This window comes from Triturus cristatus, chromosome 12 (genome assembly GCF_964204655.1).
Source record: "Triturus cristatus chromosome 12, aTriCri1.1, whole genome shotgun sequence".
Lineage (NCBI taxonomy): Eukaryota > Metazoa > Chordata > Amphibia > Caudata > Salamandridae > Triturus > Triturus cristatus.
In genome coordinates, this window is record NC_140595.1 from 53788997 (window position 1) to 53814976 (window position 25980).

Below are 25980 nucleotides of genomic sequence, written 5' to 3' on the forward strand. Positions count from 1 at the left end.
TCTTGCATCCCCTCTTTCTCTGCCTGCCATTGCGCTCCATGCTTCTGAAAGGTGATTAAAAAAAACACGTGAATTTGCTTTCAAATGTCCGATCCTGCAGCAGCACACTTCCAAAGTCCATACATGACACAAACCCGATTGAAGGCACCATTCTCCCGATTTTTTTTTTTTTTTTTTAAATCTCCCACTTTGCTCTTCTGAAATGTTGGCATGTATGGTGTCCACACCAGCACTATAGGGAAGGCCCAACCACTGCCTTAGGGTGCCAAATTCGGCCCAGTCAAGATGCCACGTATCAATGTAATCTGGCAATGTAAATGTTCCAGCAAATCTGTTCCCTCCCTATTAGGAGACTAATGTGCCCTCTCAACCACCCTCGTTCGTGGCTGGATATCCCTTCTGAGACCCTTTGGCATCTCCATATTTATCTAGGGCTCCTCGCCCCCACGGATGGACAACGCCACTGACGGAGTGCTCTGCTTACTCAAACCCAGAGTCAACTTTTCACCTGACGGTACTGACTCCCTTTCCGACGGATGGAGCCCACCTCTGACTGAATGCTCTGCCTTCTTGGACCCGGAGGCCTTTGTTGCCTGGTGGTAGGAACAGCTACCCCCACACACAAATAGCTTGACATAATTGCCTCTGTATCGCAGAACTAGTCTTTTTTTTTTTTGCTCCTGTCTTTTTCCTTCCCCCTCTTTTCTCTCCATGTCATTTTCCTTCCTTCTTTCATTTTTTTCCTCATTTCCAACACTTTGAAATCTCTTTCCATCTTCTTTTCAGTCATCCTTTGTTCTGCTTTCTTTCTCCCCTTATTTTCATTATCTTCTTCTCCCTCATCTTTCTTCCTTCTTCCTCCCTCCTAGGCCTCCCTTCCTCGCCTTATCTCCTTGTTCTTTCCTTTGTTTCTATCCATCTGTTTTTTCCACTTCTCTCCCTCTTCTTGCACGGGTAAATAACGATAGTGCCCGTAAGACCTGTACTTGTGTGAGGCTGGATACCACGACGGGTCTGACAGTAAGGAGAAGGCTAGAAACGGGGACAACGGCAAGCCCCAAGACACAAAGGCAGGATAGTACTGTAAAAAGAAAGGGAAAACCCAGAGACTGCATATGATTAATGATCAAAGCTTGGGTATGGAAAGACTGGATGAGGACAATATCCCTCTGCTGCCTCCATGTTTCTATGGCTTACAAATGAATAATCTCGATTAGTTTCGCTTAGATATCCCAAGGGTATCACAGACTTTCTTTAAATTATTGTATGGCTTCTCATCCCTTTGCTATGCTGGTCTTTTACTTACCTTCCTGTTTCATTCATCCATTTTCCTCTCCTCTCCTCTCCTCTCCTCTCTCTCTCTCCGCTTATACAGGTCTTCTGCTCCCCACATTTACATTTTCACTTCAGCAACCATTGATTTTTTTTTAGCAACAGTTTGGCTAGTGGTAGCCGGGCGGGATTTCGGTTCCAAATGTGCATGAAAGGAACCTCCACATGGTATCAAGTGAACACTAGAACCCTGACAAGTGACAAAGCATCAAGGGGCCTCCTCCGTTATCATCACTGCAATGGTGGTCGCGGGGGCCATGCATGACAGCAGAAAGACAGAGGCCCGGGGAAGGAATTTGTGCAAAACTGCAGCTTCCCTAGTGCTAAGAACAGTGAATGCACTCACCCTGCTGGCCGGATACAGCTGGAGCAAGTAGGAGGAGCTGTGAAAACACATCATGGTACTTCCCCATCGACAAAGACTGTATTTGTGCAGCACCTCGTGGTTGACTGGGCCATGTGACAAATCACTGCAGGTCTCACTTTAAAGTGCTCCACAGGCTTCATCACGTTTCAGAGAAGCTGAAAATACTCTGGATCACTTCTAGTGCTATGTTCCCTAACCACCTCAACACTACCTCCCTCATCCTACATCTCTACACCCCCACCGCCAATCTTTCTGCCTTGGTCTGACTACTTCCACACTTTGACCAGCTTAGTTTTTCTCCCTTGCCCATATACTATTTGAGCTCTTGCTTTTCTTCGGCCAGCATTTCTTCTTCATTTTCATCTTCCTCACTCCTGCTGCTGTTTTTTTTTTACCTTTCTCTCTCTCTCTCTCTCTCTCTCTCTCTCTCTCTCTCTCTCTCTCTCTCCCTCTCCTTACCTTCCACATTTTTCTTTTCCATTTCATCCTTTCTTGATCCATTTTTTCTACTTCATTTACTTTCCTTTTCTTTTTCATCTTATTCTTTCATTTTTTTTGTCCTTCATTTTCCTTCTCCCTTCTTTGTTTTTTGTTTGTGTCTTTTCTTATCACCCTCAGTCTTATCTTCTCTGATTTTCTTTGCGTCTTCATTTGTATAAATGGGTGTCAGTGCTCCGCTCACTGTTCCCAATCGTTATGGGTAATATTTATAAGGGGCAGACCGGTTACAGACAGGCGAGCCACTAGGAGAGGTGAGACCAACTTGGCCAGCACTGTCAAGCTTCAGCCACCTCCACCAATTTCTGGCCACCTGATGCGAGGGGCAGTGACACTGGAATGCTGATAGTGGAGACACACATCGATTTTGGGACAGTGGCATGGGGCAGTGACACTGGTTGATTAACAAAAGTGCTCTTCAATATTGCGATGTGTACACAACTCCAGGCTAGTGACACAACACAGTAACTCCAATGCAAGGGCACTGACTGGCGGACATTCCACTGAGATACTGACTTTTGGTTATTGACATGAATCACTCACATTGAAATACTGACACAAGGGCACTGGCAATGATGCACAGGCATTGGTACTGACACTGTACGCTAACATGGACACTGGTCGCTGTAACAGTGGGGTGCCACAAGCAACTTGTGTGAAATATTGTGGTAGATTATACAATTTTTCCATCTTAAATGGATATATTTAACTTCAACTATCCCTGAAACGTGCGTTGATCTCACTTTGGAAATAACATTTTGTTTTGGGTTTTCTGCATCGGTACCTGCCACCATATAGTTGATACGCTCCATTATGGACATTTTGATAGATTATATTATGAAATGCAAAATCAGAATGTGACCATTCAAGTCATGTTATTTGTGAAAGTCAAGTCTTCTGTTTTTCCTCAGCTCTGCACCGCAAATGCATGTCATCCTGATGAACTTACAATACTAACAAAGATGCACAGTCCTTATTTTCCCTGAGGGCATAATTAGACATTTATTTTGAGACGGACAGTTCTCTGACGAGGTGTTTGGCACGTACACTCATCTGGAACAGCATTTCAGCATGACATCTGAAACCGACAAGAGAACATTCAAAGCACATTGAGTAACCCAATGCATAGCATTGATAACTATTGATTTTTCCCTATGATAGGAAGTTTCCAATATTGTTTCAGTTCAATAACCAATTTAGTTTAGTTAATTTTGCCTTATAGAGCTTGACTTTTAAAATACAATTACAGAATTACACCTCTAGCATTCATTATAACATTAAAGCATCTTTACGTGTATCAAAAAATTTTTTTTATAGAGATTAGAATGTAACCCAACAACAAGCAATTATGTACCAGTTTCAAGATTTACGGCCCCAGATTTTGTAAACAGCGGGCAAAGATAAAAACGCTTTACTGAAATAAATGTACAATCTTAACGTAGAAGCTCATAATTCCAAATAAAGGAATTTATTTGCATTAATGACACTTAAATCTAAATTTGGGGATTTCCATCCAAGTTTTAGAACAAACTCATTGCATGTTGTTCAAACAGATGTTGGGTTCAAATAGCGAAAACGTTTCCTTAGCCTCCATCGAATCTTGTGTCAGAATTACTGAGGAAGTTATAGTATTGGGTCGAACTTAATTGCTAAATATTTCTTTGGATGTAGCTCTTAGTAATGAAGTCACTTCTCAAGAAATTTGTATTGATTATTCCAAGACTGTCCTCAAGTCTCCAAATCGCATGAACAAACAGCTTTGAGGTTTTATAGTAAGTTTTTCCAAACTTCTACCAACACAAAGCAGTTATTTTTTAATTATCCTCAATTCTTAGCAAATTAATAAAATCCATGACTCTTGACTGTGCTTGAACCAACTATGAAGATATACCCAGTCCAAACCTGATTGCTTGAACTATGCGATTGATAGAGAGACATATCATTCGCTTTAGACATTTACTCTCTGGGGAATCAGAACCCACTCTTCCAGCTAAAACATTATGACAAGACCATATATTGCAACTGGCAATGTTTTTCATTGATAAGCTTTTTGTAAGTGGGTAGGTAAGATGCCACCATATAAAGCACCTTAGCCCCCAATGCCTACTTTCACTTACTTACGGGTCTCGGATATACCATATACATGCACTTTATGAGACTCAAGATATTTCCTCCCTTAGTTTGTTGAAGCATATTGTTTGGGTAGATGAGGATATATCTTTTGTAAAGACTTCTCACTCCTTCTTAAGTTTTGGTGTACTTTCACTTTAACACATGTCGGCTTTTCACATCAGGGAGCCTGACCTCGAACTTCCTTCCAGAGAACTATCAAGATTAATTTATCTTATTTCCTTTGTTTTACCCTTATTGATAACCACGTGACTGAAGTTACATTTGGAGTACAGAGTATCTATTTTGACCCTAACCAATCTTAGGTGAGATGGAATTATATACACAAACATTAGCCACAAATAGTTCCATATTTATACCATTCACTCGGGGAGTTTACTGTGAAAACCTCTGCCTTATATCAACTTCAACTTTGACCAAATTGTTAGAATATAGATCCTGTGAAACCAGCTTCAAGCTCCCAGTTCTCCCCATAAAATGCACTAATCAACTAAACTGAAGGGCTCCCTAAAGTCCATGAATCCACAGCGACGTTTCCCAGATTCTTCTGTCGACTTCCAGGCTATAGCCTAAAGGGCAAAAGACTGGTCAACCATTTAAAGGTTCTCTCGGACGCCCTCCTATTTCAATGACACTTTATTACACGTGTGAGAACATTGATTGAAGAACATAAAAATAATTTTGGCTTATATTGTAGTAAACACATCAGGGAAAGAGATCACTCTATAATTGGGGATTTTCCCACCACCCTTCTTAAGATTGGTTTGTTGGTGGACACGTTTATGTGCCTGGCATAATTACTATCTTTGCAATCAGAGAACAAAAGAGTAAGGTCTATTGCCCACACTTCTAAATTGTGCCCAACAATTACCACATGGATGTTGTCAGAGCATAGAGCTCTGCCTAAATTGAGAAACTGTGCCACTTTTTTATATTCTATGTTCCTATAGGGGTATGATGTTATTGTCATGCACATAACCATAGATTGTCCTGCGTGGTTCCCATTTAACTCCAAAATATAAGCTTGCCGAGCCTCCTCTAGAACCCTACATTAAGTCGAACCCTTGCAGTCCAGGGACACAGTCACCCATCTGCTGTCCCAGCCGTCTGGAAGGCTACCAGACACAAGATATTTAATGCCCTGGATTTTTCAGGATAAGGTATCTGCAGAGACCAGCCAAATATATTTTTAGTTACTAAGAGGTGAAAATCCACCCCAAGACAAAATGGCCACTGCCTTCCAAATCAAAAATTCAAAACAATGGAATTCCAACTATTGTTAAATAAATATGAACTAAAGGATATTAATTTTTCCCATGCTAATATGTCCTTTTTGAGTCATGCATAAAAACTCTTTAACTGTGCCACTTTAAATTGCACAAAGATTAACAATATCCTCTTTCTGATTGTACTCATTATAAGAGGAGGAAAAAACTAATTTTAATTTGTGTTCAAAAGTTGTAATCCTTAACAGTAATTAGTGTATTAAAACTATGTTTAGCAATTGGTAGGTTTTAAATATCTCTCAAGATAAGATGTTCTCCGGTGAGTAACACATGTCAACAATTGTTACGGTGTTACTTGAAAAGTGGGATCTTATCAGATAATAGGTCTTGCTTCATTGTCAGGGGTAGAATGATGTACCTTCAATTCATTATTCTTAAGTTCAGTGGCAGCTCGCATAGGGTGTGCTGCGGGGTGGTGGGGAGGGGCAGGGTGGGGCGGTAGTAAACTTGGACATACGACGGAACTGAGGAAAGTAATATTTACTTTCCTCCGTTCCCTCGTATGTCCGAGTTTACTACCCCCCACCCTGCCCCTCACCTGCCCCACCCCACCACACCGCATCTTGCCCAATGTGAGCCACCACTGCTTAAGTTTATTGATGTGGCAAAAGATGCCAATAAAGACACAAGCCCAACTAGCATTTGAACTGCTGCACAATTACTTTACTTAGTATAATCCTCCTTTGTATCAAGATGAGGTTTTCTTTGGTCTCTAGTGCGGGGGTCTCCCACCTTTTCTGAAGATTAAATTAAGTTCCATTAAATGAATCCCAAGCTACTAATATTATTAGTGTTATAATAGTGACCAGAATGGAACAAAATTACATTAGTGGCCACCATATATAAGCATTCGAGCAGTGATCACCTCAGTGCGTCAGGCATGATTGCCAGCAGTAATGAAAAAAAGCTTTGTCGATGGGGAATGTCTTTGCATGCGTAATAAATATTATCCGTAGCTGCAATACCCCTGGAACCAACGTAATATTATTTGTAATAAGTCTCCTCTATGCCATATGATTTATCACTCAAATATCAGCTTTAAAATTATTTTGGAAATTCAACCATTTTTCTAAAAACATCAGCTTATGAGTTCTGAAAATTCACATATTATCGCCCCCAATAGATGTTTTTCAGTTTATTTTTCAGTACATTAAAGTAAATTCTTTATTGCATAATTAATAAAAATCATTGCAATAAAAACATCTTCACAATCACATAATATATCAAAACAAAGAATTCTGTACTGCAAATGTTATTAACAATTGTACCAATACATTCATAAATATGTCTTAATATCAAATATAGACCAGATCATGCAATAAAAACGAATTCCAAGGAGAAACAAATACATTTTAAAAAAGTCAATGATTATTATAGCAAGATATTGCACATATTGCAAATTAAAGAGTCAACGTGCATAATTAATAATTCCATAGCTCAAGGACAATAATAAAGTGCATCAATTGGATCTAACCCAAGGTTGTCTCAGTTATTACATTGCTTAATTATTACCCGGATAGTATATACATTTGTTCTACTAGTTATCAAGCTGTACAGAGGATCGCTTGGGTTCAGGTGATACAAATTATGCTTTAGATAGTAATTACATTGATGTTTTTATAAGAAAACATCAACAATTACTATAGCAAGATATTACACCTCTTTCGTGTTAAAGTGCCAGTATGCCATAAATTGTAATTTTATAGGTCCAGGGCGATAAGGTGCAGCAAATATATCTGTCCCAAAATAGATACAATAAGTTCAGTTTATACGACTAGGTATCTGACTGTGCAGAGGATCTCTCAAGTTCAGGCGAAACAAATTTAATACGTCTCAATTTGGTGATACCAAACATTTTTCAGCTGCATATAAAATTTTTATTAGCTGTTAATTAAACTGCTTTCTTGAAACAACTGCTAACTATCCCTGCTTTGTAAAACATAAAAAAGCACCTCCCTCCGTTTTCAGTTGACCCTCTTTAAAAACCGGGACATGAGTTAAATTTCTTGAAATCTTCCAGGACAGCTGGTGAAAAACGGGGACCGTCCTGGCAAATCCAGGACGCCTGGTCACCCTATCTTGCTCGTGGTCTCTTGGTCGGTCCCTCTCCTCTGGTTCGGAGTCTTCCTCCTCTTGGCTCCTGTCGTCCCTCCCTGACATGCAGCTCCTCCTTCGTATTGGTCGTACAGCACTGATGACGTCGGCGTGAAAACCCGGTGATTCCTGAGGCTCGCTCTGTTTTAACCAGCCACGCCGATCAAATATTGCAGATGACAAAGAGAATGGATCCTGTTTTCCACTGCTCGTGTCTCTCAGGTGGGCTGGAAATAAAGCCGAGAGTCAGTTTGGTGAGGTGCTGTCACGATCCGGCTGGGTACCTGCACGAGTGGCGAGCCCGCCAGAAACCAGGAAGAACTACAAGTCCCAGGCGCCCCGGCAGTCCACGAGTCACGTTGTGGGTGTGCCCCGGGAAGTACAAATACACGTCTTCTCCCTCACGTCCAGGCCGATTATTCCCGGACGTATCCTGAAGAGCTACAGCAGTACGGGTTCTCCGTGAACTCGTCCTTGTGCCCGACTACAGGGATACGACGCCTCGACCCTTTTTGAATCTCCCGCCTTTCCCGGCGTCCGCCTACGTCCCTCGGAACTGACCGGGGAAAGGTTTCCTGTTCTTGGCTCCCGTCTCCCCCGAGAGACCGGAGTGGAGGCACCTCCCAACGGTGCCCTTCGTCACCTGCAGAGTACCGGAACGGGTACTTCCGCCTTGGCTCTCCACGCCTCCCGGCTCCTCCGCGAGAAGAGGCGTAGCGCCAAGAGACCACCAGCGCCCAAGGATTCCGGGCGAATCAGCCAATGTGGTAATTCTTGTTCGCAGACCTGCCCAAGGATTTCCGGGCATTCACAGTCAGTAGGTGTTACGCTCCTCGGCTCAAGGATTCGGAGCCTGGCAGTAGTAGCGCCTTCACCTACCTACTCATACCACCGCGCCAATTGGGCGTCATTTCAGTGAGCTGGAAGACAGGCTCTTGGGGATTACCAGAGACCTCTTGGTCCAGCTCACCTCACTCACCGAGCACTCACCTCCCCTGGGGGTTGCCCCCGCTAAGCGGAACTTACCGGACTCCAGTGTTGGAGATACTTAGCCTACGCACCACCCCGTCACTTCACTGCCCCGCACCTCAGTAGGTGGGAGGAGACAGCAGGTAAGCGACCCACACTTAGGGGGAAACACAGAAGGGGGAGCTCGAGTCAGTCGGCTATCACTCATTGTGTGTTTGTTTCCTTTTAGGTTTCCGTCCCCACCGTTCCTGTCTCACTTCCCCCACTCACCTGCCTCCTCCGTCCGTGTGTGTAACACGTCCTCCGGACTAGGGGCAGATGGGAGGTGGACCCTATATAGCATCAGCGTCATTCCGAGGAGAGGAAACCCGCGGGTACGCGACAGAATAATCGGCCCACGAAAATATCTCCTCCCGATCACGCTGATCATGGCTACGTTAGAAGACGTGTTAGCCTCGCTAGCCCTGATGCAGGCGGAATTAGCCGCTTCCCGGTCAGAAACGGCCGCCTTGCATGCACGTATGGATAGACTACAACGAAACCCCTTCGATGCCGGGGCCCCGTTTCCCTCACAGTCCCCTCAGGTAGTGGTAGAAATGCCTGCCCAGGTCCCGTTGGCCCCCCCTGAAAGGTTTCATGGGGACATGCATAAGGTACAGGTGTTCATGACGCAAGTCATGCTACACTTCCACTGTAAACCGAAGCTGTTTCTCACCAATCAGGCCCGGGTGGCCTTCTTAATTTCTTACCTGGCCGGAGACGCGGCTCAATGGGCCGTTCCCATTGTCCGCAGGGACGAAGCCCTTCTATATGATTGGGACGCGTTCCGCAGCGCATTCGAAGACACCTTCGATCGCAGGGCCGACACCTTTGCGGCGGACCGCGACCTGCTAACCCTCCGGCAAAAACCAAATGACTTTCTGGGCTATATGAACAGCTTTCGTCGGTTGGTGGCAGAAACCGACTGGCCGGAAACCAAGCAGTCGGCTATCTTTTATCAAGGGCTCACAGACGAGCTAAAAGATGTCATTGCCCAGATCGACCCACAACCCCAGACCTGCGTCGCGATGATAGAACTGGCCTCCAGGTTGGAGCATCGTCTCCGTGAACGAAAAGGGGATCACAGAGGAAGAGAGAAGACGTCCGGCTCCTATGACAACACCCGATCTCCTGACCACGCGAGTCCCAAATCGGAACCCATGGAAATAGGGACCGTGAGGGCCTCGTTGACCCTAAGTGAACGCGACCATCGCCGCAAACAGGGACTCTGTCTGTACTGCGGCAAGAAGGGGCACTTCCTCCGCGAGTGCCCAGTTAGGCCTAAAACGAACAGACCGCGGTCCGGACAAACCGCCCTCGCCATCGAAGAAAAGGCACCGGGAAACAACAGAGCTTGAAGGACCAAGGAGGGAAGCCTTCAAGCCCTCACTTCATCCCTTCAATGGAATCCACCCTAGGCCAAGAGCCGGATCACTTCTTCATCTCGCTAACTGCTGTCATCAACCAACGGAACAGATCCATACGAGCTATGATCGACTCCGGAGCCACTGGGTGTTTCTTGGATAAAGAAGAAGCCGACCGGCTCAGAATCCCGCTCACACGCAAGGAGCCTCCTGAGCGAGTGTACGCGGTGGATGGAAAAGAACTGGAGTCGGGGCCCATAAGGTATGAGACTCCGTCTCTTTGGGTATCCATAGGAAACGACCATGGAGAGTGGCTGCAGTTCAACATCATTCAAGCCCCGCGATGCCGACTCATTCTAGGGCTACCCTGGTTACGGAAACACGAACCAACCATAGAATGGTCCACCAATACCATCTCGTTCAACTCTGCTTTCTGTAACCACCACTGTATCCAAACGGCCCACCAGCAACTCGCGGGTCCATCTCTTGCACAACACATCGCCACCGCCGCAGAGAAGGATGTTACGCTTCCCACCTGGTACGCGTCCTATCAAGATGTGTTCAGCGTCCAAAAGGCAGAAGAACTACCCCCTCACCGAGAGTACGACTGCCGCATTGACCTGGTACCTGGTGCAGTGATCCCGTGTGGACGCATCTACGCCCTCACAGGGCCGGAGACCACCCACCTGCGAGAATATCTGGACACATACCTGAAGTTGGGGTACATACGTCCCTCACGGTCCCCGGCCGCGTCGCCCCTCTTCTTCGTACCGAAGACTAACGGCGAACTGTGCTGTTGTATCGATTACCGCGCCCTCAACGCCTTGACGATAAAAAACAGGTACCCGTTGCCCTTGATCCCGGTCTTGTTGGAACAAGTACGGGAGGCCCGTTTGTATACCAAGTTGGACCTCTGAGGGGCGTACCACCTGGTCAGAATGAAGGAGGGCGACGAGTGGAAGACCGCATTTAGAACTCGGTTTGGGCTTTATGAATACCTGGTGATGCCCTTTGGTCTTTGTAATGCCCCGGCGGCCTTCCAGTTCTTCCTCAATGAGGTACTACGAGAATTTCTGGATAGGTTCGTCGTGGTTTACATCGACGACATCCTGATCTTTTCCAACAACCAAGAAGACCATGTCGTCCATGTGAGGCAGGTATTACAAGCCTTGCGGAACCACAGACTGTACTGCAAACTCACAAAGTGTGAGTTCCATGTGACCACCGTGGAGTTCCTCGGAGTCCATCTAACTCCCACCGGACAGGTGATGTCCACCCGAAAGGTACAGGCGGTACAACAGTGGCCACCACCTCGAACCATCAAGGAGATCCAGAGCTTCCTTGGCTTTGCGAACTTTTACCGCCGGTTCATACACCACTTTTCCCAGATGGTGTCACCTCTCACCAGGTTGACGCGAAAGAACGTACCATTCCTCTGGACGAACGAAGCCCAAAGGTCCTTCGACCAACTCAAGGAAGCCTTCACGTCTGCTCCCATTCTGCGGCACGCCAACCCCGACCTTCCCTTCTCAGTGGAGACCGACGCCTCCGACATTGCCGTAGGGGTGGTTCTTTCTCAACGGCATCCAGAGACAGGCATTCTTCACCCAGTGGCCTACATGTCCCGGAAGCTGAGCACCGCCGAACAAAACTACGCGGTTTCCGAAAAAGAACTCCTCGCCATACGAGAAGCGTTCCTGGAATGGCGACACTGGCTACTGGGGGCGCAACACCAAGTCACAGTCTTCACCGACCACAGAAACCTCCAGTTTCTGCGATCGGCGAGGCATCTCACTCCGCGGCAGAGACGATGGATGCTCTTTTTTGCCGAATATCATTTCCTCGTGACCTACCTCCCCGGCTCTCAAAACCTGAAGGCGGACGCCTTGTCACGACAAGAGGTGCACCGGCTCCAGGCGGTGGAACCCAAGCAAGCGATCCTGTCTCCCGGACAAGTCATAGGACTAACGGAAACCGAGTCCTTCCTACACGACGTCAAACGAGGGATCTCCACGTTTACATGGGTAGCCTGGATGAAGAGGCACCAGGACTGGCGCCTTCAAAGCGGCATCCCCATGCGCGGCGCACAGGTTCTGGTCCCCTCTCTCAAGTTGCGACAGCTCGTTTTTCGTTGGTGTCACGAGCTTCCTAGCGCCGGGCACATGGGAGGAACAAAGACCCTCAAGAAAGTTCTTAGACACTTCTGGTGGCCCTCGGTCAGGCCGGACATTTTGCGCTGGGTCAGTCATTGCACCGTTTGCTCCCAGATGAAGGCCGATCATCGCAGACAGCAGGGCCTCTTGCGTCCGCTACCGACCCCCTGTAACCCCTGGGAGAGGATTTCGGTGGATTTCATCGTGGGTGTACCTAAGGACCAGAACTGCACCGCCATCGTGGTGGTGGTTGACTACCTGACCAAGATGGGTCACTTCCTAGCCTGTGAACAACTCCCAACCGCTGGAGCCCTTGCAAAACTTCTGTTCAATCAATCAATCAGTGACACTTATAGAGCGCGCTACATACCCGTAGGGTCTCAAGGCGCTGGGGAGGGGTGGTGCCGCTACTGCTCGAACAGCCAGGTCTTCAGCTTCTTCCTGAAGGAGAGGTGGTCTTGGGTCAGGCGCAGGTCGGACGGGAGGGAGTTCCAGGTCTTGGCGGCCAGGTAGGAGAAGGATCTTCCTCCTGTAGTCGCTCTTCGGATGCGGGGGACAGCGGCGAGGGCGTGGTTAGCTGATCGGAGGTGGCGTTTGGGAGCGTAGAAGTTGACTCGGCTGTTGAGGTAGCTCGGGCCTTGGTCGTGTAGGGCTTTGTGTGCGTGGGTGAGGAGGCGGAATGTGATTCTCTTGTTGACGGGGAGCCAGTGAAGGCCTCTCAGATGTCCGGAGATGTGGCTGGATCGTGGGATGTCGAGGATGAGTCTGGCTGAGGCGTTTTGGATCCGCTGGAGTCTCTTCTGGAGCTTGGCGGTGGTCCCGGCGTAGAGGGCGTTGCCGTAGTCCAGTCGGCTGGTGACGAGGGCCTGGGTGACGGTCTTCCTGGTCTCTGTGGGGATCCACCAGAAGATCTTCCGTAGCATGCGTAGGATGTTGAAGCACGCCGAGGAGACGCTGTTGACTTGTCTGGTCATGGAGAGGGAGGAGTCCAGGATGAAGCCCAGGTTTCGTGCATGGTCAGTTGGTTTGGGTGCGGTGCCCAGGGCGGGGGGCCACCAGGAGTCGTCCCAGGCGGAGGGTGAAGGGCCCAGGATGAGGACTTCCGTCTTGTCCGAGTTCAGTTTCAGGCGGCTGGTCGTCATCCACTCGGCTACCTCTTTCATCCCTTCGTGCAGGTTGGCTCTGGCGGCGGCGGGGTCGTTGGTCAGGGAGAGGATCAGCTGTGTGTCGTCGGCGTAGGAGATGATGCTGAGGTGGTGTTTGCGTACGATGGCCGCGAGGGGGCTCATGTAGACGTTGAAGAGGGTGGGGCTCAGGGATGATCCTTGGGGGACGCCGCAGATGACTTCGGAGGCCTCTGACTTGTACGGTGGTAGGCGGACTCGCTGTGTTCTTCCGTTGAGGAAGGAGATGATCCATTCCAGCGCCTTGTCCTGGATTCCGATGTTGCTGAGGCGCCGTATTAGGGTGCGGTGGCAGACCGTGTCGAATGCCGCGGAGAGGTCTAGGAGGATGAGGGCCGCTGTTTCTCCGTTGTCCATCAGGGCTCGGATGTCATCTGTGGCGGCGATGAGGGCGGTCTCGGTGCTGTGTTTGGCTCGGAAGCCGGACTGTGAGGGGTCGAGGGATCCGTTCGTCTCGAGGAAGGCGGCCATCTGCTTGTTGACGGTCTTCTCGATGACTTTGGCTGGAAACGGGAGAAGCGAGATGGGGCGGTAGTTCTTGAGGTCGGTGGGGTCCGCTGTTGGTTTCTTGAGTAGAGCGCTGAGTTCGGCGTGTTTCCAGCTTTCAGGGAAGATGGCGGTGTCGAAGGATGTGTTGATGATGTCTCTCAGGTGGGGTGCGATGACAGCGTCGGCCTTGTTGAAGACGTGGTGAGGGCAGGGGTCGGTTGGTGATCCGGAGTGGATGGAGTTCATCGTGCGGATGGTGTCTTCTGTGCTGATCGGGGTCCAGGCGTGGAGGGTGGTGGTGGGGGGGGGTGACTGGTCGGCCGTGGTGTGCGTTGGTTGGTTGTTGAAACTGCTGTGTATGTCCGTGATCTTGTTGTGGAAGTATGAGGCGAGGGAGTTGCAGAGGTCTTGTGATGGGGTGATGTCGTTGTTTCCTGCGTTGGGGTTGGAGAGCTCTTTCACGATGTTGAAGAGTTCCTTGCTGTTGTGTGCGTTGTTGTCCAGCCGGTCCTTGAATGCTGTTCTTTTGGCGGCGCGGATCAGCTGGTGGTGTTTCCGGGTGGCCAGTTTGTAGGAGGTCCTGTTGTCCGGTGTCGGGTCCCTTTTCCAGACTTTCTCGAGGGCTCGGCAGTTCTTCTTGGAGCTCTTGAGTTCGTCGGTGAACCATGGGGCCTTCTTGCTGCCGGGTCTGTTGGGCGGGGTCCTCAGCGGGGCGAGCTCGTCCGCGCAGTTGCTGATCCACTTCGTGATGTTATCGGCGGCCTGGCTGGGGTTCGCTGAGCTGGCCGGAGGGTGTTGGCTCAGGGAGGTTGCGAGCTGGTCTGCTGTGATCTTGTTCCAGCTTCTGCGGGCGGTGTGTTGCTGGTGTTGGTGGGTCGTCGTTCTCTTGAAGGTGAAGTGGACGCAGCTGTGGTCCGTCCAATGAAGCTCTGTGGCGTGGCTGAAGTCGATGTCTGTGCTGGATGAGAAGACGGCGTCGAGTGTGTGTCCGGCGAGGTGGGTGGGGGTGGACACCAGTTGCTTGAGTCCCAGGTTGGCGAGGTTGTCGAGCAGGGCGCTGGTGTTGTGGTCGTTGTTGTTCTCCAGATGGAAGTTGAGGTCTCCCAGGAGGATGTAGTCAGCGGAGGGGAGGGCATGCGGGCTGACGAAGTCGGCGATGTCCTCGCTGAATTGCGTGCGTGGTCCAGGGGGTCGGTAGATCAGGGTGCCTCTGAGGGTGGTCTTCGGGTCGGTGTGGATCTGGAAATGCAGGTGTTCGGCGGTGGTCAGGCTTTTGTTGATCAATGTCGTCAGGCTACACGGCCTGCCGCTTGGTATCGTGTCGGACAGAGGGTCTCAGTTTACAGCACGGTTTTGGAAGGTATGGTGTGCCGAACTGGGAATCCAATCCTCCTTATCCACCAGCTTCCATCCCCAAACCGATGGACAGACCGAGAGGCTCAACCAGACACTTAAGCAGTATCTCCGGTGTTATGTGGACCAGGCGTCCAACGCTTGGGTAGACTGGTTGTGGGTCACGGAGGTGGCTTATAACGATTCCATGCATACCTCTACACAACACACCCCGTTTTTTCTTTCTGCAGGGTTCCATCCTAGGTTCACACCCTTCGTGCTCCCACACACCAATCTCAGCGTCCCTGACGTACAAGACCGGCTATCCACAATACGTGCAACCCTCACCCAGGCCCGCAAATCACTTCTAGTAGCCAAATCCAGATACAAACATCAGGCAGATAAACATCGCAGACCCAATCCAGTGTACCACAAGGGAGATAGAGTATGGCTGTCCACGAAACACATCTGCTTCAGACGCCCTAGTGTCTTTAACCCTAAGTTCATAGGCCCTTACCCAGTTGTCAGGCACGTGAACCCCGTGGCCGTCCAACTGAAGCTCCCGGCTCGTTTACGCATCCACCCGGTGTTCCACGTCTCCTTGCTCAAACCCTCCCTTGGCCCCATCAGGAGGCGGCCGGCCCCTGTGTGGGTCCGCCACGAGCGGGAGTACGTGGTTCAAAGGGTGTTGGACTCCAAGAGGGTGCGAGGTAAACTCTGGTATCTCCTGGCCTGGAAGGGGTATGGGCCGGAAGAAAACTCCTGGGAACCCGCGACGGCGCTCCACGCAGACCGTCTTGTGGCGGCCTTCCATCGCCGGTGTCCGGACAAACCTGGCCCCTCCACTCGTCGCACCCCTTGAGGGGTGAGAGGGGATGTGGTGTCACGATCCGGCTGGGTACCTGCACGAGTGGCGAGCCCGCCAGAAACCAGGAAGAACTACAAGTCCCAGGCGCCCCGGCAGTCCACGAGTCATGTTGTGGGTGTGCCCCGGGAAGTACAAATACACGTCTTCTCCCTCACGTCCAGGCCAATTATTCCCGGACGTATCCTGAAGAGCTACAGCAGTACGGGTTCTCCGTGAACTCGTCCTTGTGCCCGACTACAGGGATACGACGCCTCGACCCTTTTTGAATCTCCCGCCTTTCCCGGCGTCCGCCTACGTCCCTCGGAACTGACCGGGGAAAGGTTTCCTGTTCTTGGCTCCCGTCTCCCCCGAGAGACCGGAGTGGAGGCACCTCCCAACGGTGCCCTTCGTCACCCGCGGAGTACCGGAACGGGTACTTCCGCCTTGGCTCTCCACGCCTCCCGGCTCCTCCGCGAGAAGAGGCGTAGCGCCAAGAGACCACCAGCGCCCAAGGATTCCGGGCGAATCAGCCAATGTGGTCATTCTTGTTCGCAGACCTGCCCAAGGATTTACGGGCATTCACAGTCAGTAGGTGTTGCGCTCCTCGGCTCAAGGATTCGGAGCCTGGCAGTAGTAGCGCCTTCACCTACCTACTCATACCACCGCGCCAATTGGGCGTCATTTCAGTCAGCTGGAAGACAGGCTCTTGGGGATTACCAGAGACCTCTTGGTCCAGCTCACCTCACTCACCGAGCACTCACCTCCCCTGGGGGTTGCCCCCGCTAAGCGGAACTTACCGGACTCCAGTGTTGGAGATATTTAGCCTACGCACCGCCCCGTCACTTCACTGCCCCGCACCTCAGTAGGTGGGAGGAGACAGCAGGTAAGCGACCCACACTTAGGGGGAAACACAGAAGGGGGAGCTCGAGTCAGTCGGCTATCACTCATTGTGTGTTTGTTTCCTTTTAGGTTTCCGTCCCCACCGTTCCTGTCTCACTTCCCCCACTCACCTGCCTCCTCTGTCCGTGTGTGTAACACGTCCTCCGGACTAGGGGCAGATGGGAGGTGGACCCCATATAGCATCAGCGTCATTCCGAGGAGAGGAAACCCGCGGGTACGCGACAGGTGCACACCAGTACTCTTCCTCAGTTTCCTCACTTTTAGATTCTAGAGGGGGTTCTTACTGACGGTGTCAGAGAGTAGGTGTGTGATTAGGCAGTTCGAATGATGCGTGTGTGACAGAGTGAAAGGACAGATGTAATTGGCCAGGTGAAAGGATTGGTGTGTCATAGACTGAACTTGTGATTGGCCAGGTGAATGGATGTGCATGCATGAAATGTCCTTGGGTCGGAATGCTCTGGAAGAATAAATCCGAGGTTCTGAGGGTCCGCGCAGGGCATAAGCTAGAGGATTCTGCTTAGGTAACTGATTTTTTCCCTCATTTTGCACCCATGCAGAGGACCATGTCTGACAACGGGGTCCTCAGAAACGTCACACGATACAGGGTTAGTCCAAGGGTTGGACATTGAGGTGTTAGGCGTATCCCTAGTCACTGGTGGGAAATTGGCTGGGAAGCCTGACTCTCACCGACAAGGGCTCTATTACGAGTCTGGAGGTCTGAGGACCACCAGACTCATGGTGGTGCGGCAGTGGCATATCCAGCCACCGCCACATCGGCAGTCTGACCGCCCGATTAAGACTGGGGCAGTCGGACCACTCTGGGACTGCCGGCTTTGCTAGGGAACCACTGTTCCCTGGCGTGGGAGTGGCGGTCAGAGGATGCAAAATGCTTGGTGGTTCCGCCAAGCATATTACGAGTTTCGTATCTGCCAGGCTTTTCATGGCGGTTCCACTGCCATAAAAACCATGGCCAAGAGGAAACAAAGGGGTCTCTACAGTGCCCACTGTGCCTCAAACATATGTGGATGCACACAGGGGAGCATAACGTACCGCTTTGTGTGCATGCACATAGGTTCCTGCACAGCATGGACTTTCAAGTCCATGCTGTGCAGGAACCTTGTAGTGCGGTCCCATTTTGGTGCCTTTTTTCGTGGCACCACCACCTTTAAAAGAGGCACCGCCATGGAACCGCCACGCCACCTGCTTGCCAGACTACGAAAACGTCGTAATCTGGCGGGCAGACGGAGCGAGCTTTGGCGGAGTGGTGATTGCAGCCGTTTGCATTGCTGCACCACTGCTCCACCAAAAACTCAGAATTAGGGCCTAATAGTAAGCCAGTACCACTGGTGACGCAATACCTAGGATGACAAGAGCACGGTAAGTGAGCAAGAATGTTAGGCCACTGATGTTGGACCATGAACACTGCTTTGTATTCCCCAAACATCTTGGCTGGTGCAATTTATCTTACCTGATAACGCAGGTGACCTCGACATTGGGTAGTCCCCTTCCCATGGATGGTTGTTGGACCCCAATCCCAGTGCTTAATTTGAGCCAGTGGTTTCCAGTGCCCGACACCTATTTGTCAACACCAGCACTTATGACAGTCTGCCACACGGTGGTGCTGTTTGTCTAATTTAGGGAAGAGAAACACCACAGTTGTTTATTAATTAAATATGCATTAAATTTATTAATACTTGCCTTCCAAGCCATTTTATAGCTTTGAGGTGGCTGGATTGTCACACTGGTAGGAGTGTGATGGTTAGTAGTTATGTTGGTACTATCATTGCAGCACTGGCAGGGGCAGTGGGTGCTGCAAGCTGCAGTGGCCTCCTGGTGAAAGCCCTGGCACTTATTTGTTTACAAACTAAGCACTGCCTAATCCTAGTTTCAAGCCACACTTTAGACTTACAACATCATTGGCAGTCCATTTGGAATCAGAACACGGAGAGTGGGAAATGTGGGAATAGTCTCTCAACTCAGACCCAGAGACACTGTCCCACCTGCACCTTGACATTGTTCCTTGTGTCCAGCTGGGAAAGGCACAGGGTCTAGAATGCAGGGTAGGCCGGGTGGCCTGGTGTGATGAATGGGTCTTAAACTCAGGTGTCATTGTACACCCATTATATGTATGCAAGGACTGGCTGGAGTGAGTTGTTCTCCCCCACCAAATGTGCATGTAGTATAATTTTGCCCATAGACGGACACCCCAAATTTTCTGGGACGATCCCAGAATAACCTCTGCAACTGGAATCCTTGGTGAATCCTGCATTTTGTGTTTACTAACTTTTTAGGGCTAGCGCCTGCATTGCAGTGCGTAGCACTGCTCGCGCAGAGCGAGAGCCCTTTTGTATGGGGTTTTGAAAGCTGCTCACACGCTCGTGCGTGTGAGCAGCTTTCCGCGGGTGCCAATGGCTTTCGAGTGCTTTTTTAAAAATAAAGCTAGCACGCAATTAGACAAAGGCGGGCGCATGTCCCGCTTTTGCTCCGCCCTTTCCTGACGGTGGCTAGCACGCGCAGCAGCGCGCATTCGCCTCGCTGCCGCGCTCCCTCCCCCGCTCCTCTGTTGTGCGCACGCACCACTGGTTACAGTTCTTGTGAGTGACTCATTCTATCAACGCAAAATGTATATAGCGCACATCACTAACTGATTTGGCGCTGATTAAGTGCCTCATAAACAATACAGCGGGTGTGTAGGCTTTGATTCATTTTTTTTATTAGAAGTGTTTGCGGACAGTCTTCTGCTTGGGGAATAAAGCATCATTTGAGGCATATCCCCCGTTAAAATCCACACTGCGGCTGTTGCGAGATGATTTGTACTGAGCTCCGTTGAGAAGTTATTAGCGAATGCAGGTAATACGTATATTTTCACATCAATTTATCTTCGTTGTTTAGCATTCCTCCTTCGGCTGTTAAAATCTTCCGCTGACTCTCTGATTGTTTTGTATGTTTTCACCCGCCCCATATCCCTTAAACCACTGAAGCAGACAACGGGACCTAGGACCCACGCTTAACTACTTCGACACCATTTCGATTCTCAAGCAGTGGGATATTTCTAGATATAAATGAGACGTAACAGTAACGCAAAAAACAGTATACCCATTGTTCCCGAGAGCTACAGTTCCACCTCTGCTTTCGGAAAAAAACAGCGTAAAACCATGTAATCTTCATCTGCCTAATCCTTTGCTCTGAGTTAGCATTCCTTGATCAGATCTTTGCCCAGTTTTCTCCATGCAAGTCACCCAGTACCTGAGTAGCAGTCAGTTGCACTTTCGATATTTACAAATAATAAACAATAGTAACTGCGCCCCTAGTAAAAATATTGCTAATAGTAAAGGCTCCAAATCACTTTTAAATAGCTCTAGCTCCTACAATAAAGTCCTGCAGATTACACGGCTCCATTAACCTACTAGGCCAGACTCTGTTTATAGGCCATGCAGTGATTAGAGGCTGGGTTCTTAACTCATGATAGATGATTATTCATTTAGGAGTCTGCAATCTGCAGAGCTAGCTTGCCTGCTTTTTCACTTTGGTACTTTTATGCTAAATGTATGTGGACCGGATTAGGGAACTTTAAGGGAGTGTTTTTGTTTTGACTAGATGTACAAGCAGTTCTTAGCCTGAGTTTATACTATTCTCTGATTACAGCCCATTGACTAAAACCATGAGTCAACACCACAAAAGCTCAGCGCTCCTGATTGAGTTTGAGCCAGTGCCGATGAGTGCTATCTGGATAGGCGCACAAATTTGAATAACTTTGAGACAGTTCTCAATGAAAGACAGAAGGAACATACTATAAATACAGGGTACGGGAGCTACCACACCGGTACTAATCCCAAGGTAACATGGTGGGAAAAGAGATCAATGGTGATTCTCCATTTCAGGTCTTTGAAGGCCATCAAGAACGGTTAAATCACGATTAGGTTACTGACTAATAAGAACTTGTGTTTGTAAAATGAGCACCACAGTCTGCATCTCCTCTGCCAATTTGCAAATCGCGAGAATTGACCCATGGGATAATATAAAGAAGGGGGGGGGGGGTCGCCATTTTGAAATTCAAAATTTGAGTACCCTGCTGATTTGTGTAATATCTTACAGTGATGTATGTTTCGCACTTTGGAAAACTTATAGCCATCCACCAGTTGTCGGCCTCCAAAGCCCCAAAGTCGACCTCATTTCTATGGATATTTCCAAATTCGATTTCATCGTCATCTGAGCAGCCAGTTTTTTCTTTGTTGCATTGCCACCAACGCACTTTACTAGCTGTCTGGTAGCCACCTTTGACCTCTCTTCAGTACGTGCTTCAGTTGTCTTTGCGTGGTGCAATCTCCACATCCGTGTGTCACGATTAACCGCGCTCCTCAGGATCAGGGTGATGCTTAGAGGGGTCCACCTCCTGACTTCCCCACACTCTGACTGGACAAACACACACAGAGCGTAGAGGTAATCAAGCGAGGGATAGGGTAGGGTAGGAACAGCAGTGGAAGGGATACCTGAAATGAAACAAACAAAGGGTTAACACTATGCAGATCCCTATCTACGCTCGTAAATTCTCGCTAAAGAGCTTCCGTACCCAGAGTAGCCTTTTCCTTGAGGTGAACCCTTCCTCTCTTTCAGTCTTTCTACAGCAAGATGCGTCTCTCACCATAGGGAAGCTGTGATACCTAAAAGCCAAAGCATACGTTAGCAACACACTCTTACACTGTACCCAGTATTGGCATAAACGTAATCCTCCATATACATACCCCCATTCACACACCCCATAAATCAACGGGAAGACGGCCAACTCCAGTACCAGAGGAAAGAATGTGGTGTCCCCACCAACATAGGCGTAAGGTATGCAAATTAAGATTCCCTCACAGGGCCACGGTACGGTACTGTACTGTCCCAGGAATGTACCTGAATACCGGAGTGTCAAAGCATAGGATCCCAAGACATAACCAGCCGATCTGGCCTTGCAGTCTGTTATGCTGGGCTAAAGGAAGTTCGCCAAAACTCGAACAAAAAACACAATCAAAGTCTTTCCCTCCTGACCTCCTCACCGGATGTCAGGAGGCTTACTGGCGCTCCAGAGATCCCAACAGCTCCAGGGATCCAGTGGCTTCGAGGACTCAGCTGCTAATCAGGCCCCCCCGGCGATCCCACTTGGCCGAGTGGGTCGCAGAGGTAGACTCGGACTCGGACGGAGTCCACCGCAACGTGGGAGGAGTGGTATATCCGCAGCAGCCGCCAGCGGAAACAAAGAGCGAATGGCAAGCGCGTCTCGCTCAGCTGAGCGGAACACTGTAGAAGGCTCGGACGGAGCCCAAGGACGAAGGATAGCAGATCTTCGCGTCTCAGCTGAGAACGCCAATCCACCGGAAAACACAGGTAGAGGATTCAGAGCAAACGCTCTGTAGATGCCAGGTCAGAATCACGTACAACGCTCCCTGTGCGGTACGTGATTATATGACCATAGCCCCTCCCAGAAGGAAGGCCTTCTGGGAAGCGTAGTTCAGCGATCCTGTCGGTACGGTAGGCGCCATACGTCAGTTCCTGACAGTACGCCCTCCTCCCAAGCGCCTCCTAGTGCCAGGTTTACCAGGATTCAGGGAATAAAACAACTGCACTGCATGGGGGGCATGGCTCCCAAGAATCATCCTCCGACTGGTACCCCTTCCACGACACCAAGTACCACAGGCATCCGTGGCGGTACCTGGAATCCAAGATGCGCCGCACCTCATACTCCATCTGTCCATCCACCATCACTGGCGGCGCTGCTCTGCGCCGCACGCTTCGTGCAGGCTTTAGCAAATTGCAGTGGAACACGGGATGCACCCTCAAGGATGCGGGCAACTTCAGTTTGTAGGCCACGGGATTTATCCTGCATAGAACGGTATAAGGACCTATATACCATGGGTGGAATATGCTGCGATAACGGAAACGAATGTTCTTTGTGGAAAACCACACCCTGTCGCCCACCTGGTATGTAGGACCCGCCTGACGATGACGTTCCGCCCATCTCTTATAGGACGTCTTGGCCTGTTTCAGATGGGCTTGGATTCGCCTGTGGATTTTCAGGAGAGCCTTCACTTGAGCCGACACCGTCGGATGGTTTTTTACTTCGCTAGGAACAACCACAGGCAAGGTGTTTGCATGGAAACCGGTGTTAGCCCGGAAGGGGGTTTCTCCAATGGAACAATGCCACGCATTGTTATACGAGAGTTCAGCTAACCACAAGAGAGATACCCAAGACCTCGCTGCTTCATCGGCATAGCATCTCAAATATTTCTTTATAGTCTGATTCAATCGTTCAGTCTGTCCATCTGTCTTAGGGTGGAAGCTGGTTGACAGAGCGTCTTCCACATGTAGCGCCTTGCACCACATGTGCCAGAATCGGGCAACGAATTGGGGACCTCTGTCTGAGATAATGACCCTAGGAATCCCATGCAAACGGACTACGTGGGTCAACAGCAGTTGAGCGGTCTGGTTAGCCGTAGGCAGGTTTTTGCAGGGGATGAAATGGCCCATCTTCGTCAGGCTGTCGATGACTACCAAGATAGCGTTGCATCCCTGGTCCATTGACAGACCCAGTATAAAATCCAAACTAATCGTCTGCCATGGCTAAGACGGGGTGGGCAGCGGCATCAGCATTCCTTTGCTCTTGGTTTGTTCCCCCTTAGCTCGGGCACATGTCTCACATTGTCCCACCCATAGCTTCACATCTTTGACCATGCCTTCCCACCAGAACTGGCGTTGCATCAAGTGTACCGTTTTCTTATGTCCCGGATGGCCTGCCAGGACTGCGTCGTGACACCAGTTGAACGCCTTCAATCGGAGGGTGTGGGTAGGCAAATACAGTTTGTTGTCATGCATAGGAATACCATGTTTGAGTGTTCGATGGACATCCTGCCCGGCCCACGTCTGCCACTGGTCTAGAGATCGGTTGTTGGTGACTTGCTCCTGGAACTGCTTCACTGTTACCGTGCATAGTACTTGTTCAGGTTTTATGATGGCTTTCTGTTCTTCCTGGGGGGTAACCGCCGTCTCTCCTTGTCTGGACAACGAGTCTGCCTTTTTGTTGTCTGACCCTGGCCGGAAGGTGATGACAAACTCATATTCTGCAAAAAACAGCATCCACCGCATTTGTCGTTTCGATAGATGCCGCGCTGTCTTCATGAACTGAAGGTTCCGGTGGTCCGAGTAGACGGTTATGGGATGTTGAGCCCCCCAAAGATAATGCCTCCACTCCTGGAAGGCTTTCTTTATGGCCAGGAGTTCCTTTTCGGCCGCGGTGTAATTGACTTCTGCCGCATTCAATTTTTTGGAAAGGAAAGCCACCGGGTGTAGTTGTCCTGATTGTTTCTCTCTCTGAGATAACACCGCCCCAATGGCCACATCCGAGGCATCCGCCTCCACAATGAACGCAATGTTTGATTGAGGATGCTGTAATATGGGGGCGGTACAGAAAGCCTTTTTCAACTGAACAAAAGCCTCCATGGCCTCGGATGTCCAGAGAAAAGGGGTCGCCTTCCTCAACAATCCGGTTACTGGAGAGGCCAACTGGGAGAAATGCGAGATGAATCTCCTATAATAATTGGAGAACCCCAAAAAACACTGCACCTCTCTCACACTATTCGGAACAGGCCAATTCTGTACCGCTTCCACTTTCCTCTCTGCCATCCTAAACCCACGGGGACTCAGAATGACTCCCAAGAATTCTACCTCAGTAACGCTGAACTCGCACTTGCTGAGTTTACAATACAATCCATTGTCTTGTAGTGCTTTGAGGATCAGGATGACGTGGCTCACATGCTGTGCGGAAGAGACCGAATAGACCAGAATGTCGTCAATGTAAACTATTACAAACTGGTCTATGTACTCCTTCAACACATCATTGAGAAAATACTGGAAAGCCGCCGGGGCGTTACACAACCCAAACGGCATAACCAAGTATTCATATAACCCAAAACGAGTTTTGAACGCCGTCTTCCACTCATCCCCTTCGCGGATCCTAACCAGGTGATATGCCCCTCTCAAGTCCAGCCGAGTGTAGATATTGGCCTCCCTTACCTGATCCAACAGCACCGGGATGAGTGGAAGAGGGTATTGGTTCCTCACGGTGTTTTTGTTCAATTGGCGGTAATCTATCCAAGTTCTTAACTCGCCATTGGCTTTCGCCGTAAAGAAAAGGGGAGAAGCTGCTGGGGAACGAGAAGGGCGTATGAATCCAATGGAACAGAAATGATCCAGATACGCCCGTAGGTGTTTGGTTTCTGGGTCTGATAACGCATAAACTCTGCAAGATGGAATGACAGCGCCCTCTATGAGATCAATACGACAGTCGTAGTCGCGGTGTGGCGGTAGGCTCTCTGCCTTGACTTCACTGAACACATCCCTATACTGTCCGTACTCTGAGGGTAAAGCTATGTCCTTCTCGGCCGCCGTAGCCACCTGATGTATCTGTGCTAGGGACATAGTGTGTGACGTGTTGTTTTTCATGCAGTTAGACAAACATTCGGTGGAGTTGAAACTGACAGTTTTGAGCCTCCAGTCCATGGGAGGGTTATGCTGCCACAACCAAGGCATGCCCAAGATGACCTCATATTGAGGGGCCTCGATTATATTTAGTGTGATGTTTTCCACATGATCCTGTGGCGTGCCCTCGAGAACCAACTCCACCATCTCGGTGTGTTCTATGATAGGACCAGATTTCAACGGGGTACCATCTACCGCTAGCATTGTCTCTGGTTTGGTGCTGGGCACTCTCACCAGCCCCAGCCGCTGTACCAGCCCATAATCTATGAAATTACCGGTAGCTCCAGAATCGATCATCGTCCATATCTGGTGTTGCCGCTGTCCTGTCTTAAGGATCATAGACAGTACTATGTGGGACGCAGCGCCTTTTACCCCGGAGACCGCCAAAGACGGTAATCTCCACTCATACTCTGCTACCTCCTCCCTGATGGACTCCCTGGTTCTGCGATCTTCTGGCTCCACTGCCATGGTTGCTACTTGTT